Source organism: Haemaphysalis longicornis, unplaced genomic scaffold (genome assembly GCF_048455015.1).
Source record: "Haemaphysalis longicornis isolate Haplotype H1 unplaced genomic scaffold, Haemaphysalis longicornis Haplotype H1 scaffold_12, whole genome shotgun sequence".
Lineage (NCBI taxonomy): Eukaryota > Metazoa > Arthropoda > Arachnida > Ixodida > Ixodidae > Haemaphysalis > Haemaphysalis longicornis.
In genome coordinates, this window is record NW_027526225.1 from 21193883 (window position 1) to 21213029 (window position 19147).

Genomic DNA, 19147 nt, shown 5'->3' on the forward strand with positions numbered 1-19147 from the left:
CGAATCAGGTCGCTTGCCTTATTAATCAATCGCATCAACCAATTTTTAGTGGTTTATTAAAGTACCTGTTGTTGCAGCAGTATTGAATTTTTTTGGTTCTCAAATTGTTAGCATCACGGTACCCGCTATTATCCCACTTCTATTTAACCTTAGTTTGAAACTAATTCATAAGCTTCTTTAACAATAAAACCACAGTCAGACTTGGCCAATCCCCCAAAGTGGGTACGTGGGGGATTGGCCAACCAACCAACCAACCAACCAACCGCAGTGCACGTGGCGCAAATGCGTACTGCGGGGATCGCCCTCGGTGTGGTTGCGCAGAAAAAGAAGAAGCAGCAAGCCACACGAGGCGATGACGTGAGCTAATAGGAAAGAGCGGGGGAGGCCGGGGGAGAACGCCGGGAGGAGTGGACAGACCAGGTTCGAGAAGCGCGTCGTCCAGATGGAAGACGCTTGTCGGGTTTTCGGGACCCGAGCTCGAGAGGGGTCCACCTGGCGTCTTGGCGCGACTCCCGAGTCGTGACAGGAGCGCAACTTTGGCGTGCCCCGTCCTTGGACGACCAGCTGCCCGTCGTCTACCAGCAGTTGCCGGTTGCCTGCTGCCCACTGCCTGCTGTAACGTGGCGTCAGGGGCTGTGCGGGTACCGAGAAGGACAAAGGTGCGTCTCTCTCGTCGACGTCCCTGCAAGCCAGACGCCAGCATCGTTGCCATCTTGCACGTCGCCTTGCATCGCCGGCCGAACTCACGACGCCCTGAGGACACCGCCGCTTCTCGCTGACGTTCGGTGGGGACGTTTCTCTGCGTTTTATTTATACTTGGTATTCAGGTTTTACGCACGTGTCGCATAACAGTGAGTTGTCATTGGCTTCATGTGTAATTCAGTCTGTAGCCTTGGCATGTTTGCGTAGTGCTTGTTCGAGAATGTTTCCTTTCGCTGTTTGCAACCGCCCTCGTCTGGTTATTGGCAATGTGGCGAGTACCAGTCGCTACTGAGTACAACAAAGAACCTTCGCTTCCCTGACATTCTACAGAAGAATTCGATGTCTTTATCAAATCCCCTAGAAATTTTGCTACTTTAGGAGTTTTTTATTAGGCTTTATTGGCGCAGTACTATAGTAGTTATTCTAAATGTGCAGCAATTTGATATAAACTTCCAAATCACTCATATCGCGAAGTAGTCCTCACACGGTTGGCTAGTAGCACTACAGATCAGAAAAATAACTGCGACGGTGCTCTATTTTAACGCATTCAGGCTAGTTATGCGGCATAGTGCTGGCGCTATGGCCTCAGTTCAGTTGCGTTAGACGGTCGCTGATATCGAGTATCTTTTCGTCTCCGCCATAGTATAATTTTAAAGAAAACAGCCCTTCTTGGGATATTTAAACCCTAAAAGTTTAGTCTGTCTCTCAGTGTTTTATTCAGTCGTCCTCCCAAAAGATAAAATGAATGCTTTTATGTATAGCATAATTTTTCCGACTCACTATGAAATCCTACTCTGTATCTGCCAACATTTATAAGCAGAAAGAAAACTTTAGCTATATAGGAGGCGAAGATCAACGCATAGGCAGTATTTACAAAGTTTTTTTTATTAGACATAGATGGTTGCTGTATTTTTTATTGATTGTAGCGTTTAACGCGCCCACGCAACGCAGGCGATGAGACGCGCCGTAGTGAAGGGCTCCGGATTAATTTTGACCAGCGGGGGTTCTTTAACGTGCGCCGAAATCTCGAACACACGGACGTTCTGCTTTTCACCTCCATCAAAAAAGCGGCCGCCGCGGCCGGGAATCGAACCCGCGTCCACCCTCCCTGTGGGAACTAGCCACTTCCCACAAAGAGGAACAGAATCGTGGTACAAAGTAGTACAGGTCCTTGAGACTCTGCTGGATCGCATCTATGGGATGTCGGAATGCACTGAGGATTAAATGCTTTATTTTTGCAATAGGAAATAAAATGATACGCGATGAAAACAATGTTTTAATCCAGAAATACAAAAAGCTATTGCACCCAACCCCAGACCTCGTGGCGGCATACCGAGTCAAACAGTAACGAAAGGTAAAAGTTGACGGCGTGCGGGGAGTGAAACGCGGTAAAATTGAATGGACTTGAGCAAACCTCCTCCCTTTTATAGTGGAGGGAGCGAGACGGTAGGCGCAGACTGCGAGCGGTGGAAGGTGGGGAGATGACAGGCATTTACGTGGCAGGGGTGGCGGAAGACTAGCGTCATGTAATAACGTTTGCAGCGACGTGAGCAGATACACGGCCAATTTTAACACGAAATTGTTTTATTCCCGAATACACGAAGATTTCGCCGACGTCATATCCGTCACTGAAGCGACGCCAGTACAACGAAGCAAGCGGCCTGTAAAGGGTGCACCTCTGCACACAGGATCTCCTTGCGGGGAAACAAACCTTTAGTACCAAAGAGTACGGTATACTTAGGGTTGTTCGTTTTGGGGTTTTATAGTTTAGCATAAAACTGCTTTATGCCGGGATACACCAACATTTCGCTGACGTCCTATCCGTCGCGGAAATTACGCCGGTACACCTTTGCCGAAGCGACCCGCCAGCAAGACGTCGCTCGCCAAGCACACTCACAATCATGCTCAGCTGCAGGTTTCGCTGCACATTTCACTTTCCTGCTCGGCCGTCCAGCACGGGCAGGCCGAAGTACCTCGACACTAGTAGCGAGGGAGCTGCCTAGTAAAGAGCCCAGCCGGAAAGACGTAGGGCCGCGTCACGGCACTTCGGTAACGGAGGCCACCTGCAGGCGATTTTAATAGTCTTCACTCACTCACCCACTCGCGTTTTACTGATTCCTATGACAGAGGAATCAACCACAGTTTTTATTTCTTCCTTTCCGCACACTGGTATCGCTCCTTCAGGCGAGCGAGCGGTTCTGGGTGCCGCCATGCTATATCCCGGTTAGCGGCCACGAAATCCTTCCGCGGCAGCTTCATAAGTAGAGCTGATAGCGGTCGGGTAAAGGCCAGGGGAATCGTTCAATGATCCTAGTAAAGCATTTGGGTTAACAACAAATCAGTGAGCGGTTAGCCACAAATATCACTTCATTAACACTCGAACGTGGACGGTTTTTTTTTTTCTCACTAGACCACAGCTGGGCTTCTATTTGAGCATCGAACTCAGCGAACATTCGCCGAGCAACGAGCAGCATCCCTGCAGACCCGAGAGACCCTCGTGCCAGTTGTTGTCGTGACGCGGCCCACCGCTGCGTCCACGGTATTCATACCATTCATACGCCGCCCCCGAGCCGGGCCCCTCCGGCCGGCATCCACGCCCTCGCGCTCGCGCGGCCAACCCGTTGCACGTAGCTCCCGTACCTGCAACTCTTCCTCGTGCCGCCGGCCGTCTGTCTCCCCCAAGGCGAGTTTCCGTACGCCTAGTACGTCTGGAACACCCCGACAGGCAATTACGCCAAGTAATTGCATTTAAATGATATAAAGGGCATCCTCGATTTACCAGTCCTGGACGGTCCGCGGGCAGTCCGAGGACTGCGTTCGGACCGGAAGTCCCATAGGAATACATGGAAAAATCGAGCACCGGATCGCGTCTCGGGCAGTCCGCGGACGATCCGGGACTGATAATCGAGGAGGCCCAAATATTACTGCTTCAAGAAATGCTATTGCATCATTGACTGTATATTACTCCTACATATTGACATGGCTAAATTTCCAACCGTTTGTAGAACTATACAATGTGTTTTCGTTGCTTTTCTTTCAATCACATTCCATCAGACGTAAGAAACTGAGAAATGACCTAACAAAAGCCCCTCGTGGTGCTTGCAAACTCGTTGTTGCTCGGAAACTCGATGCTTTGTTGTCCGCGCGCCTGCACGGCATTTCGTTGCAGAGCGCAGACAAATGCGGCCGCCAGGATGGGTTCATTTGAGATGATAAACTTGAGGAGTACATATAGATTGTTTCATTTAGAGTGGATAACAGCGGCGTGAAGGACGGAATATCCTACAGAAGCACCATAGGGCCGACACCACGTGACTACGTAACACTTTCCTAGATTGCCGCGTACGCACTTGCAGGATTCGGAGTAAGCGCTCAGATTTGTCATAAAGCGTTGTGCAAACACCATTGCGGGTATGTGATACTCATGGGTACGTATAGACAAACAGCAGCAACTGTGTACGCATACAAGTTCCGAAGTGCACGAGCTTAGGCCTGACGTTTTGCTCGGAGGTATTAAAGGGCCCCTGAGATGGGGTTTTTTGGGGGGTCGATGGTATCGGAGCGCAACGGCTATTTCTTGAACTAATCGTGACGTGTTTGTGCGCTCTTGATTTAATCAATTTTTTACGAGCGTAAAAACATCAGAAAGCTACAAAAAACATTTTTTGTGTGTGGGTGCTTTTACACAGTCACACATATTTGTTTTATACCGGAGTGTAAAGCACTTACACACCGGGCCAAACCGGGCTTGACGCTCGGATCCGTTCTCGGCGGAAGGATACAGTGAGCGCAGGAGCAACGACGCTTGCAGCCAGCGTGATCGCTCAGCGCTCCGTGTCTGGTGTTAGAGTATCATCAGTTTTCTTTGCATTTGCTTTCTTGGACGCTCTACCCGAAAGGATTCTTTGCACCATCTGTGTTTCGAGCGTAGCCTCGACGTTGTTTCAGAGGTGGTAACGAACGGCGCGCCAAGGGAGCGCCGCGCCGACGACGAAGGAGGAGCTCCGCACGCAGCGCTTGGACGACGCCGGCCACTGCTCGTGATCACGAGGCGCACGCTCAAGTGCGCTCACGCGGGCTGAATAAATCAGTTCAAGCCCAAACGCTGTCGCAGCTGATTCTCTGCGGCGGTCGCGACAAGGGCAAGAGCATGCTCATCCCGTAACGACAACTGCCAAAGAGTTTCATTTTATTGCTTCCCATCAAGTCATGATCGCAGGAAAGTGTGGTTTGCTGCACCGGCCTTATGAATGAACCTGTTGCCTAGTGTCCTTAGCGCGCTTTACCGTTTACCGTGTTAAATGAAGCAAGAGTAGCCGTTTGCCGCTGAAAACGAAAGGATTGCACTCTGCGGTTTCTGCATTCCGGCTTACGATGATGATGATGATCGTTGTGGCCAGAAACCCTTTGTATCGGGCGGACACCGAAATGTCCAAGCCAGGTGAAAAAGTTAACAAAATACACATAAAAAGAAAAAAAAACCGGCTGAATGCCTAAAGTCATTGCACCGTCCCCACCAGCGAGAAAGCTAAAGGTAGCAGTTTTCCTGCAGTCTTGTGCATATGGTACACTGCATGCGTATGTACGTCCACTGCACTGTCACCATTCACTGCAGTTCACTCGTGCGTTCACTGCACCGTCACCACAGTCGCACCCAGCCGAACCGATCGCTGCCAGAGTTGCAGTCGCTCTTTCGTCGTGTGTACGTCCATGGCATTGTCGACGCCGTCCTCGAACCCTAGCGCCTGTTGTATAGTGGCGTTGACTCTGGCGGGTGGGCGCAGCTTGTGGCAGTGCAGCACCAGGTGCTCCATGCTTTCCTCGTGGTCGCCGCATGCCCTGCACTTTGCTGCTTGAACCTCTGGTGTGCTGTCGTAGTGCCGGCAGTACAGCAGCGTGCGCAGTGCCCCCGCACGGGCCTCGAAGAGGAGTGTGCTGCCGCTGCTGTTGTCGTAGACACGCATCCGGCCTATATCTTGCCTGTGGTTGCGGTACAGTTCCAGGGTAGACTTTTGGTGCATTGTGGTCTGCCAGTGAGCGCGTTCCTCTTCTTTCACCCTGGAGCGCACCTTCTCCGTGATCTTGTGCGGCGGGCCCACCTCGATCGGGCTTGTAGTGAAGCCGAATTTTCGACGGAGGTGGTAGAGGCGGTTGCACCACTGTGTGCGAACACCCTTGAATGCCATGTAGCGGAAAAGTCGCCGCGCCCAGCGTTCGTCGTTCATGACTCGGAGTCGCTCTTCGAATGCAATTTTGCTGGTGGCCTCGCGAGCCTCAAATGTTGACCATCCCAAGTCACCCTGTATGGCCTCCACAGCCACTCGGCCATGGCAGCCCAAGGCAAGGCGGCCCACCTCTCGCTGACCACGCTCGAGCCACCCCCGTGTTGGCGCCGCTCAAGTAGCGCCGCTCAAGTAGCGACATGCCGAGTAGCGACATCTGGCGAATTTGTCGCAAAGCAAATGACACAAACGTTTGTTGCCCAGAACTGTTCGCTTACGCTTGAAATGGCTTGACTCTTAGACGTCTTAGATTGAACTCTCACAATACAATAATTTTTTTTTAAAAGAGCCGCGTATACTTCTACTGTAAAGCTTAAAAAATCGAAAACATGACGTTGACGCCGCCATCTAGTGGGAAGAATTAGGACCAAGTATTGCATTAACCAGAATTCACGCCACCGCTAAATATTTCGATATAAAATGAGTAAGATATATTGTAATGATTCCGCAGTTACCTATATTACCTTGCCCAAGACGATTTTGAAAGCATAAAAGAGCTATGCTAGTTCATAAAGGCATCTGAACCATTGGAAGCGTGGGAAGCTGGAGTAGGGGCGGAAATTTTGCTCGCTCATTCTAAAAAAATTGTCATTTATCGTGCTCCTGATCATCATTTAGCAAGAATGTAGTAAACAACATCAACTAAGATTGCTTGCATGAAGCGCAGAGCACAGCGCATTTGCTGTGCCGTAAAGTTCCGGAAGAACGCCCACCCAAATTTAAGTACAGTGATATCAAGTGAAAAATACGAGATGGGCGAAATTTCAGGTCAAGCGCGGAAAGGACGAATAAGTGACCGCATCTACACATGAAGAGATGATTCGGGTTTGTTTTGTTCACTCATCGGGGCTAAAGCCATGGATTTTACGGGGTGGGCGCGCGTCATTCAGTAAATTGAATATTTCACCCGTAAAAGGGGGTGGGCGATGTTTCGGGGGAGGGCGTTCACTCGGAACTTTCCGGTAATCTAATCAAAACGCGAGCGTACATTTCGCCGGCGCAGGGGGCTCGCTACTACAGTCGGTAGAAATTCTAGCCTCTGTATCGCTACCGTTACCGTTACCGTTCACGGAAACTCTCGCGCATGCAAGGTCGACTTCTGCAATCACCAGTATCTCCTGCTCAAAGTCCGTAAAGACTGAAAACGTAGCTTAAAAAAAAAAAAGGGACGTCGTCGTCTCATGTGCGACCCACTCGCTGAAGTAACCATGGTAACGACGACGCTCTAAACCAAACCGCCGCCGTGAAAAATCGCGGACATTCCGGCGGCCAACCATGAAATGAGTGCTTCGCCTCGGACGAGGTCGGACTATGTCGTCATCGCAAGCCGCCGAGCCAACAAATAGTTCTGTCTCGTCGGGGGTAGGTAGTAACTTTTGTTAGCGTGAGCGAATATGCTTACTATTTTTGGACTTGTAGATTTCTGACACAAACAAAAACACTTTGAAATCCATCTCAGGCCCCCTTTAATTACGGCGTGAATCCGTAGCTGGAAGTTCAATGACCAAAATCAGTACTGCTATTTCCAGTAGAAGCGTTACGCTGGTCTTGACGTTGGTGCCCTTAACGTTAAGACAACGTCATGAGGATTGAGCTGCGGCTACTGTTTTAAAGGGACACTGAAGTGATTTGTAAACAAAGCGGGATTACGAGCGCAAATTGTAGTCCGGAGTCCCTAGGCCCTGTTTCGACCACTCTGAGCGCGTTTACGCGAATTTATTTAGTAGAAAAATCAATTCGAAAATGCTGTCCTCCTCTCTGCGCTCTCGCCCATTTTCTTTGGCGTTTTCATGTGACGTCAGCAGGAGAGGAGCTGGCAATTGGCTGCGCTACTGCACGGCTCGCCGACCTTACTCGACCGAGTCGGTCGGCCCAACGTTTAGTCCGCCGGCCGCCGACGGGTCATGGCAATTCGCTCGAGCAGTTGAAACTAAGCCACAACACGTTTGTGAATGGAAGAACGTGCCTTTCTTTACTTCGTTAGTTTGTACTCTGTATCTAGCTCCAAGTCAAGGTCGCTTCACACAAGCGCTGCACAAGCGCACATGCGACGCTTCGCTGACTGGTACGCCAGTAGGAAAATATAAGGCCTCTTGAAGGGGTAGAAGAGTTAGCGAAGTCAATATATGTACTAAGGAAATAAAATCAACTGATATTTTTACCGTACAGCGTAAACTAGGGTGCGGGAAGCACTTTTTTGCGCTGGGCGAACAAGCACAGCGGTCAGCAGCACGACTACGCATCTGCGAACGCTTTTCCGTCTAAGAAGTGCAATTGCTAGACGTGAGCTATTGTGGAAACTCGGTTGACGCTTACTGCACGAGCGCAATACAACAAATAGTCACCTAAGCGCTTGAAATACTAAAACTAAATAAAAGTGTAAACTGGTTATACAAATTATATACCTTATATTTCCATTGTTGGTAGCGTTCTCGCCCGTGGCCGTGTGGTCTGGAGCGCTAGGCCGTCACAAGTTCGAATCCCCGCGGGTGCGACCTTTTTTTTTTTTTTAAATAAGGTAACTTTTTTGTTTTTCGCCGATGTTTTCTATAGTGAGTTCACCTTTTTTTTGGGCCGCAACGTTCACTGCTCCACGAACTAGTCCGCAGAACTCGCGCAGCCTGGCACTGGCGCGCTAGCGAGTTCTCGTTGGCATACTGTTGCCATAAGCACCGACTGCTTGCGGGCAGTGAGCACAGGCCAGAATCAACAGACCCTTGGCCTGGTGCGAACACGCTTTTTACGATACAGGCATGAGTGAGGCAAGCTCCAAGTATGGGGGAAAAGCGCATGCATTTGTGCGTCTGCGGGGACGCGGAGGGCGTTCATGCACTGCGTAGGCCTCGGCTAGTGAATGCTACGATTCCAAGCCGTCCTGGGAGGCTTATCTTATACATTTTACAGCCGACAACATGGCAGAAGCGCGGTACTACGATTACTGGGATATTGAGAATGCCCATCCAACGACGCCATCGGATGTCAAACATGTTGTTTTACAGAACCGAAACCGAAACCGAAACTTGTTTGATTGCTAACCTTGGGCATCGTCCAATCACGGTGCCCCCTCCTCCCAACGTCAGAGCTTAGTTGGTGCGGCCGCCGCAAACCGCGCATGGTAGTTTTTCTTCTTTCGCGCTTTGTAAAATAATTACCGATTTGTCAACCGGATAAACGATGAAAAGTGTGCTAATTTGAGCCAGTCTACGCAGGGCAAGCAAAAACGGGAGCTTGACAAATTCACTTCAGTGTCCCTTTAACACTTCAAACCGAGACGTTAGGCCTAACGCCACGTCGGGTCTTCGCATTCCAACGTCGCCTTCCTGTATCTGCTTGCAATCAAACTTCGCACAAGGAGTCACGAAGTAGAAAATACGCCAGGCTTCACGAATAAACCTCCCGAAACAGGCCTCACACTTGCGACGCCGTGCTCGCAAAAAGGCGCGCCACAAAACGTCATTTAGCGGCAAGATTCCCTTGCCGCGCTAGGATGGGTCTTGCACCCATTTTTGCCGCGGGGCACTTTGCGCCAAACTCATCGAGCCAATCAGCGCCTGGGTCACGTGAGCTGGGAGGTCAGTGCTCCGTCCCCCCCCCCCCCGGTAGCTCGGCACCGGTTTCCTCCATGGCTGCCGGCGCTTTTGCGCGCGCGTGATCCCAGTAGTTGGCCTTCAAAAAGCGGCGGCGTTTCTGAGCGGGCGGCGCGGCGCGAGATTATTGCCGCAAGTGAGAACGCACCTTTAAACAGCGTCGCGAATTCAACGCAAAACCATATTAGATCCCCTACTAGGGGTGAATCCCATTAGGGGCTCGGACTGTCAGCGCCTCCTGTCGTCGTCGTCCTCGTCGTCTCATGTAGTCACGGTACTAAAACATCAGGACACTCGTATCCCAACGCCTCGCGCTAGAACGTAGCGCGCTATAAAAGAAAAGTGTATAATGGATAAAAGATTTGTGGAACGCTCCTTGTCCGTTTCAGCGAGAAGCAGAAGCTGCTTGTGAGACGGCTTATAATTTGTAGTACATAATAAAGAAGACGCCGACCACAAGATAATATAAAACAATGACGTTTCGGCACCCCGAACGGGAGCCTTGTTCACAATTTGTGTTACAATCAAACACCCACTGGCACTCGACACTAGGCCTGATCGGGTCGGGTGGTCGGTCGAAGCAAGAAAAGGAATACTTACCTGGTGCCTGGGCCTCGTTGATCACCGAGGACGAGCGCCCAAAGCGAGGCGTTTTTCTCCTCCAGGTGTTATTTTATTAGGCTTCATTGGCGCACTACTTTGATAGTTATTCTAAATGTGCTCCAATTTACTATAACCTTGCATGCCTCTCAGATCAAAAAGTCCTTACATGGAGTGGACCAGCAGCACTATTGACCAGAAAAAGAACGCGATGGTGCTGGAATCGAACGCAGTCTATTAAGCCAGCTATGTGGAATTGTGTTGGCGCCGGCCTCAGTTCAAGTGCGAGAGGCGCTTTTGTGTAATGGTGTCAGTTGTAGGCGCTTTTCGATGGTGTCTGCCGACAACCGTGCTGCCACGAGTGGCTTGTGGAACGAACATCCACTTGCATTCGTGGCACTCGCTGATGTTGGCTATCCTTTCGTCTCCGCCGTAGTATAGTTTTAAAGGCGATAGTCTTTCTTGGATTACCGAAGTGCGAGGAGTTTATAGTTTGTCTGTCTGTCTGGCAGTTTTCATTTAGGCGCTGGCCGAAAAAATAAAATGAATCCTTTTTTATATATACAAAACTTTTCCACGCCACTCAATATGCAGACACACTTCATACTTGTCAACATTGCTAAGCAAATTTTAGGAACACTGAAGGCGTAATTAAGGCGAAATATTTCCCGGTGAAAATGGACAGAGGATTTCTAGCAAGAAATCATAATTCCCAGCTTCATTTCTGTCTAGATTTATAGATTCTAGCTTGAATTGACAACTTCTAGCTAGAAAAATTATGTCTCTAGCTAGAGACGATTGTTTCCAGCTTGCAGTTTTCTTTTCTTCCAACTGGACTGACAAATGCTAGCTAGAAGTAATAGCTGCCAGCTGGAAAACAATTTCCAGCTAGAAATGAGCTAGAAACTGAATTTCTAGCCAGAATAAATTTTGGGTCAATAATCCAGGTATAAAACAATATCATTTTTACCTGGCATTTGTGAAAATGTTTTCACCTGGCATAAGTGGCATTTGCAGTGTTCTCTTAACAAAATATACCACTACTTAATTTGTGACACGAAATAAGAAATACGCGTTGAAAACAATATTCCCGATCGTCGACCTTCGGCGGCCTTCCAACAGCAATAAAAGGTTAAAGTAGACGGCGGTCCGGCAGTAAAACGGGGTAAAATTGAACGGAGGTGAGGAAACTTCCTCATTTTCATGGTAGAAGTAGCGAGACGGAAAGGACAGACTGCGAGTGGTGGTAGGTGGGGAGATTAGAGTTATTTACGTGGAAGCGGCTACGGAAGACTATCGTCATGCGACGACGTTTGCAGCGAAATGAGCCGATACGCGGCCAATTTTTCGCTCCCTTTCCGTAGCCTGGTATCGCTCCTTCAGTCGAGCGAGCGGGTCTGGATGCCGCCGTACTAGATCCCGGTTAGCGGTTACGAAGCCCTTCCGCGGAAGCTTCATAAGCACAGCTGATAGCGGACGGGTAGAGGCCAGGGAAATCGGTCAATGAGCATAGTAAAGCACTTGGGCTAACAACAGATTAGTGAGTGGTTAGCCACAAAGGTCACTCCATCGACGCTTTGTTCTCACTCAACCACAGCTAAGCAACGGTTTGAGCTTCCACTTCAGCGAACCTTCGCCGCGCACCGAGCTGCAGTCCTGCAGACACGGGGGACCCTCGTGGAAGTGGTTATCGTAACGCCGCCCACCGCTCTCGCCACGGTACCCAGACGCCACCCTCGAGCCGTGCCCATCCGGCCGGCATCCAAGTCCTCGCGCGGCAAACCCGTTGCACGTGGCGCCCGTACCAGCAACCACTCTCGTGCCGCTTGGCGTCCCTCCTGCTCAAGGCGAGTTTCCGTATACGCCTAGTTCTCCTCGACCACTCTAGCAGGAAATGACAATTGCATTTGAATGATAAACAAATTACCGCTTCAAGAAATGTTATTGCAGCAATGACTATACAATAAACTGTACTAAACCGAGTGCGCTAAAGTGTACACGGTTCAGAGCCGCTACGGGTGTTGCACTTTCACAACTGGCGCCTCGTCTAAGCTTACGGCGAGCCTCCTGCAAGAAAAGGAAAGAGGAGCATTCGCTGGGCGGTAAACTGCCCGATAACGCAAAACGCATACCGCTCATACCATTGTAAAGTTGAAGATTCTCCTTGACCCGCTTTGTTTTAGAGTCGTGGAGTGTGCATGTATTCTCCACGACTCTAAAACAAAGGGGGTCAGGGAGACTTCAATTTTATAATAATATGACCGGTACGCCTTGCGTTATCTGGCAGTTTACCGCTCAGTGAATGCTCCTCTTTCCTTTTAGATGCGACGCTCAGATCATCTCTTTCGGCGGCCCTGTCCTTCCTGCGTGCGTCCGTTGTTGTCCGCGGCGTGCGTCCGTTGTACGCAGCCACTCTCCTGCTCTCCTCTCCGATAGCGAACACTCTCTCGCGAGGGGCATTGGATTGGATTCGATTGGATTGGCTTGGATTGGATTGGATTAAAGTGGATTGTGTTGGATTGTGTTGCGTCATAGCCGCGGCAGACGCACAGGCGCCGGCGCGTGCCCTAGTTAGCGCGCGCTCACTCCGCCGGTCGGCGGCGCTGCGCGCGGTGCTGCGCATGTGCAGTACTCTCTCTCTCCGCGGTTTCCTCTCCTTCGGGCGCGCTGCGCATATATAGTGCCTAGAATATGAATGAATGAAACTTTATTAATGATACGGAGGGCTTGGTAGCCTAGTTGGGGAAGAGGGAGAAGGGAAACGGAGTGGGGCGGCCGTCAGAGTGAGTCGTCCGGTCAGGTCTGCCGCTCGCACGAACTCCCACAAGGAAATGATCGTGCTCGCGGCGTCCAAGTGAGGGGGCGGGGTTGTCCATTCTTCCAATGATGTAACGCCGGCGCCCTTGTGCCTCTTCCTAAGCGGTGAAAGGCCGGGGCAGTCCCACAGTAGGTGCCTTAACGTTGGAGAGGCACCGGTATTGCACGTGCAGCACGTCGCAGTGGCTGCCTGGTCGCCTTCCTCATTCTGATCGGTGATGTCCGCTTGTGGGTCACCGCCACGAGCTCTTTTGGATGCAGCGTGTGCTCGCCACTTTACCAGAACATCTTCCGTAAGGGCAGCACCTGTCCTAGCCTTGTATATTAGCACTTCCGCACCGCGCGGAAGCCCTTTGGGAAGTGGGTGGGGATTGTGCGGCACCTTCGCCCTCAGTTCTCGTTTGGCTTGCACCTTCATCCGCTCGCGTTCCTCGTCCGGGTCAAAGAGCAGCGGAGCCTGAGGGGCTGTGTCAAGGGGGGACGAGCGGAAACGTAACAGCTCGCTCGCCGCGTCATGGGCGGCGCCGTTTCCGATGCTGCCCGCATGCCCCGGGACCCAGTCCACCCGCACCATCACGCCGTCGAGCTCGTGAAGGGTTGCGCAAGCGACTTTCACGTTGTGCGCCAAAGTGCCGGCTCTAGGTGTCTTCGTCAGATTTTTGAGGGCGTCCAAAGAGTCGGTGAAAACGGTAAAGGTTTGTCCTCGCACAGAAAGTGGGCTGGTACTTGCACATTCAGTCAACTTCTCTAGTGCATAAAGGATGGCCTGCAGTTCAAGTGACCTCACAGGTTGCTCTTGGCAGTATTGAAACACCTGCGCGTCCCGCTGCTGTCCTCGGACGGCAGCGACCGCTCCCCGGAAGGTGTCTGGGTCCCAGGCGGCGTCCGTGAAGATGGCGTTGTCCTGGAAGTCAGCCCTCTCAGCAAGGGCGGTTCGTTGGGCCGTGTGATCCCCTTTCGTGCGTCGGCGCGTGACTGGCTTCGTGACACGAACCTGGACGTCGTCCCAGGGAGCGATCGCGCGGAGCACTTCTATCTGTTCACCCAGCTGTTCCCCGTCCAGCTCTAGGAGCGACTGGCCCGCTGGCGTGTAGAGACGGCGGCGATCGTGTCCTGCCTTGCGTTCTGCGATGATGTCTCTGAGCGGCGGGATGCGAGAGTAGCGGTGCAGCTCCTCGACCCGGGCATGGCGGGGCAGGCCCGTTATCACCCGAAGACACTCCTGGTGTAGTCTTTCCAGCTTGTCGTATTGCGATTTTGTCAGGTCAAAACACACAGCTCCGTAGCAAGCTTTGGACGTTAGTATTGCCATTGTGAGGGTACGAGCTGTGCGTGTGCTGGCTCCTCCGGATTTGTGGGCTATGCGTCTTACAAGATGCAGAAGCTGTTTCCACTTAGGCTCTAGCTGCCGTAGCCACGTTGCCGCACCTCCGCTTTCATGTATCGGGATGCCAAGAATCTTGATGTGCCGGTCTGGAGCTCTCTCGAGTGTCTGGCCGGCGAGGCAGAGCTTGACCTTTTCGTTTTCAACCGTGGAGCCGCCCAGGAGAATATATTTTGTTTTTTTCCGGAGACACTTCCATTCCCGTAGTCTTCAAGTAGTCGGGTAAAGTATTGAGGGCGTCTTGTATAGCGTTGGCTGCGTCTTCTGTTGTTCTGAGAGGGTCACCGGGCTCCGTCCACAGCGTCACATCGTCGGCGTACATGGTGAGGCGCACACCATGAATTCGCCGCAGGCGTGTAGCCAGCCCTCGCATCACCAGGTTAAATAGCATGGGCGACAGTATGGCCCCCTGAGGAACGCCAATGTTGCTGCTGTAAATCTTAGGGTTCCTAATGTCACTCCGAATCTCAAAGGTGCGTCCCTCCAGGAATGACCTGACGATGTTGAGGATGCGGGCTCCTGGCTTCATGTCTTCGAGTGCGGAGATTACTGCCTCGTGCGTTACGGTATCGAACGCCTTCCGCAGGTCGACGGCTACCAGTATGCCAGGAACCCTTTTTCTTCCTCTCCGCTTTTGAAGACAACGACGGAGCAAGAAAATGCTGTCTTGTGTGCAGAGGCCTGGTCGGAATCCTGTCTGGCCCGGGTCGAAGTAGGGTTCTTTCTGTGCCTCTTCAAGGTGGTAGTTAAGCCGGGTGAGAACCATCCGCTCCAAGAGCTTGCTGAGTGTTGAGGTAAGCGAGATGGGCCTCAAGTTACTGATGCTGACGGCTGGCTTCCCTGGTTTGGGAATGGGGCTCACGACGGAGTGCTTCCATTCAGCAGGAATTTCGCCTGACAGCCAAACCTTGTTAATTTCTTCAAGTAGCTGCATTTTCCCGTGTTCGTTAAGGTTGCGCAGCATCTGCCAGGTGATGCCATCCTTTCCTGGTGCGCTCTTGGCGTTGACGGATTCGAGAGCCATCACTAATTCTTGCATTGTGAAAGGCGACTCAACATCTTTGTCGGAAGTAGGTGCTGTGCGTTGATAAATTCTGGGGTCTGGTGGCACTGATGGCTGCGGGAAGAGCGTCTCTGCTGCCTTTTTTTCGAAGTCGGACGCCGAGTCGCCGGTCGCCAGCCTGACGTTTTTGACGGTGTTTCCAGTCTTGCGGTTGCCTGACATGGCCTTGTAAGTTTGCCAGAGCTTCCGCCCGCCAGTCCGTTCATTGAACGAGGCGCAGTGGTTGTGCCATTGCTCCCGAGAGAGCATTTTGGCGTAACGGCGCGCTTGTGCGGTCTTATTGCGCACCTTGACAAGGTCGACATGCCGTTTCCCCCTGTCGAGGTAAACTCGATGCAGCTGGCTACGGGTGTCCCACAGGTTGAGAAGGTGCTTGTCGGGTGTAGGAAGATGTTCATCCACTTCAATCTCTCTAGTGGCTTCCCGGGCAGCTCTGGAAAGCTTCTGAAGAAACGGGACGTTTTCGTCGTAAGCGTCAAAGCCGGATCGAAACCTGTCCCAGTCGACAGCTGCGGTCATCCGTTTTTTCCGCCCTGTGGCTCTTACTTCAAGTTCAATCCAGATCGGATAATGGTCGCTACCCATTCCGTCGGGACCGCACCTCCAGTCCTTTACAAGCCTGGACGTTGTCCAAGTCAGATCTGGTATAGTGTCGCGCTGCCTGGAGTGAAGTGCATGACGAGTAGGGTAGTCTGTGTCGTTGGCCAAGGTAAGTCCTGCCGCTTCGGCCTCTTCGTAAAGTCGGCGCCCCCTCTGTGATTCTTTGTCGTATCCCCAACTCTTGTGTCGAGCGTTGAAGTCCCCCCCGGCCAGCAATCGGTCTTTGGGGTACCGATGTCGGAGTTCGCGTAACCAAGCGAAATTTGCAGTCTCCGAATTGCCCTTTCTGTAGCAGCTACTCTCGGGACGTAGGTAGGCAGACACCAGGATGGTCTGGCGACCGCCGAGCTCACATCGCACGGCAACCACCTCTTGTATTCTGTTGCAGTACTTCCCAGTGTCGAGTTTGACGTGCGGAACATCTCCACGAATGAAGATTGCCGCCTGTGCTTCGACTACCTCGTCTGGCTGCTGACCTTGCTTCTTCTTGTTTGTCTGTGTGTGCACAATCGTAGGTTGAAAATGCCCTTCGTATCCCTGGATGCATGGATTAGTGCCTAGAATATAACCGGTGTGCCGCTCTCCGGCGGCCTTTCTGTCGACGGTTGCTCTCCGCTTGCGCTTGAACCCCTCAGCGTCGCATCACACCAGGGTTCCCGCGAGGGGAGGTGGGCGTAATTTTAGGGGCGAAGCTCCTTAGGGCGTGGGTCTGTCCATCCTCGACGTATGTATGTAGCCACCTCTAGTTTAGTTCTTGGATTGTTTACTAGATGGCGTGGCTACCTCTAGTTTAGTTCTTGGATTGTTTACTAGATGGCGGTACTTGTATATGATGAAAAGATGCGCTTGGATTGTTTACTAGATGGCGTGGCTACCTCTAGTTTAGTTCTTGGATTGTTTACTAGATGGCGGGGGGCGTTGTAATAAAATCCGTTCGCTGTTGGCGCGCGCTCGGAGTCGCCCGATGGATAAGGCTGCAGATGTGCGAGCCCGCGAGGAAGAAGCACTCCGTGAAGCTGCGCGACGCCGCCGCCAAGATCCTGCCGTACGAGAGCGGAAGGCCGAAGCGTGTCGTCTGGCTGCGCGACGACGCCGCCAAGATCCCAGCGTTCGAGAACGAGAGGCCCAAGCGTCACGGCAACGGCGCGAGGACCCTGGCGTACGCGAAGCGGCGCACGGCTGCGGCGCGAAGAGGATCTCCAAAACGTCAGAGAACGGGAAGCGGCGAGAAAGCGCGCGTATCGGCAGGCAGACCCCGATGCAGTGAGAGCTCGTGAGGCGTCTGCAAAACGCATCAGGCGAGCTCAGCCCCAAGGTGCCGACGCGCGGTTTAAGCGAGACTTTCTAGACGTTACGTTCCGACACAGATGTAGTGGGCGAACTTTCACTGAAGAGTCACGGTTTTACCGATGATTTCCCCTCAGGAGCTTCGCCCACTCATCATCGATCATTCACCCCGTGGATATGCTGTGAATTTTTAAAAAAATCTATCCAGGATTTTTTGTATGTAAATATTTCTGATAATAGTCGGTTAATCATCGCAGGTGATTTCAATCTTCCCGGGATACGATAAGATAAACTTCAAATAATCTCCGCAGGTTTCAAACATTGTGAAATTTTGTTGGACATAGCAAATTCACTCATGGCCTTACGCAGTGCGTTCATGGTGTAACTGGGGTATACGTCCTGCTTCTGAATCCACACTTGATATTCTTTTTTTAGATAGCCGGCTGTCCGGATATCATGTCTCAATTAATGGAGTTATTTCTGATCATGAACTGGTTTAGGTTGCTATTAAAAATCTGTTGACAACCAAACATGTAAGGAGACCAACTATAACTCGCAAAATTTTTCGAGTGCTGACGATGTTGTTATTCTTGATCATTTAGAAGTGTCACTGTACTCCTTCGATGAGGCGTCTGATGTAATGTGTTAGCGAACCAATTCAAAGGCTGCTTTTCTCCTTGTCGCAGCCGGAAGCGTTCAGCCTTCGGAAGACGATGGAAAACTACATCAAGGCGGGGAAGATCGGCGAAGGAACGTACGGCGTCGTGTACAAAGTCAAGGACAAGCGGTATGGCAGAACCATGGCGCTCAAAAAGATCCGGATCGACAGCGAGGAAGAAGTCGTGCCCTGGACCGCCATTCGTGAGATCGCCCTTCTCACGCTCAAACACGAGCACATTGTCCGGCTTGAAGATGTGCTGTTGGAAGGGTGGGAGAACATCTACCTCGTGTTTGAGTTCGTTTCCATGGACCTGAAAGAGCACCTTGACAGCATCCAACTCGACGAGGAGGTTGTCAATTGCTACCCCGTGCCCTTACCAAAAGCCGTCAGTTAGCCGTCAGTCACACGAGGTGGGAATGTTAAGTTCTCGCCGTGGTGACGCTGATCTCCCCGGGAAGCTGGAAACTTGCTTCCTCCAAGTGGTGGTCTTTTAGAAGGCTGGGGTTTGTGGACCGATGACAATTTCATTGGTTGCGGGAGCCATCGTAGAACGCTACCGCTCTGCCGAAGCCATTGCCTCTTTCGAAACGTCCCCTCGCTGGTTCATTCTGTTCTTCGGCCACCAATGCATAACTTGCCCACATGGGCGGGTCGCACTTCGGCGGGTTTTACCGCTTTAGCACGGCGTGTCCTGGTATTATTCGCTACAATAAGTATGGTATTATTAACATTAATAAAACTTATGAATACGAATAATAGCCGTTATATTGACGCATATAAGAACAGATAGGCCTTGTGTGTGCCCGAAAAATAAAAAAAGAAAAATTGATAATAAATATTTAAAACTAATTTTATTATTAGTGTTTTTATGAGTAGAAGTCTGGACAACGTTTGTAGTGATGTCAAAGAAAACCAGTCATAATGTTTGTAACCACTGCTTCTACCAGTAAAGCTGGAATTAACAGGGTTAGAACAAAAATCATGCACCCCTCCGCCTAACGACGCTGCATGTTTGAACGCGAAGCTTTCTCGTGATGTATTCTTTAGTTGGCTGATGCCACACTTCCAGTATGTGCTACTCTGAAGGTACGCAGCCCTTTTCTAGAATACTCACAGCAACTCCCGGGCGTGCACTCCGTAGGCCTAACGCTTGGGTTTGGGGTG

The 19147-nt window shown here is 51.3% G+C and overlaps 1 pseudogene across 2 annotated transcripts; it reads left to right on the top strand.

Annotated features, from left to right (window-relative positions):
* Positions 1–656: 656 nt before the first annotated feature.
* LOC144161887 (cyclin-dependent kinase 1 pseudogene) lies at positions 657–18752 on the top strand (annotated as a pseudogene). 2 transcript variants are annotated; one of them, XR_013320517.1, is made up of 2 exons: positions 657–785; positions 18009–18752. The product of XR_013320517.1 is annotated as a cyclin-dependent kinase 1 pseudogene, transcript variant X1 (transcript). The 2 variants fall into 2 exon arrangements; XR_013320518.1 differs by lacking the exon at positions 18009–18752 and adding an exon at positions 3113–3240.
* The last annotated feature ends 395 nt before the right edge of the window (positions 18753–19147 follow it).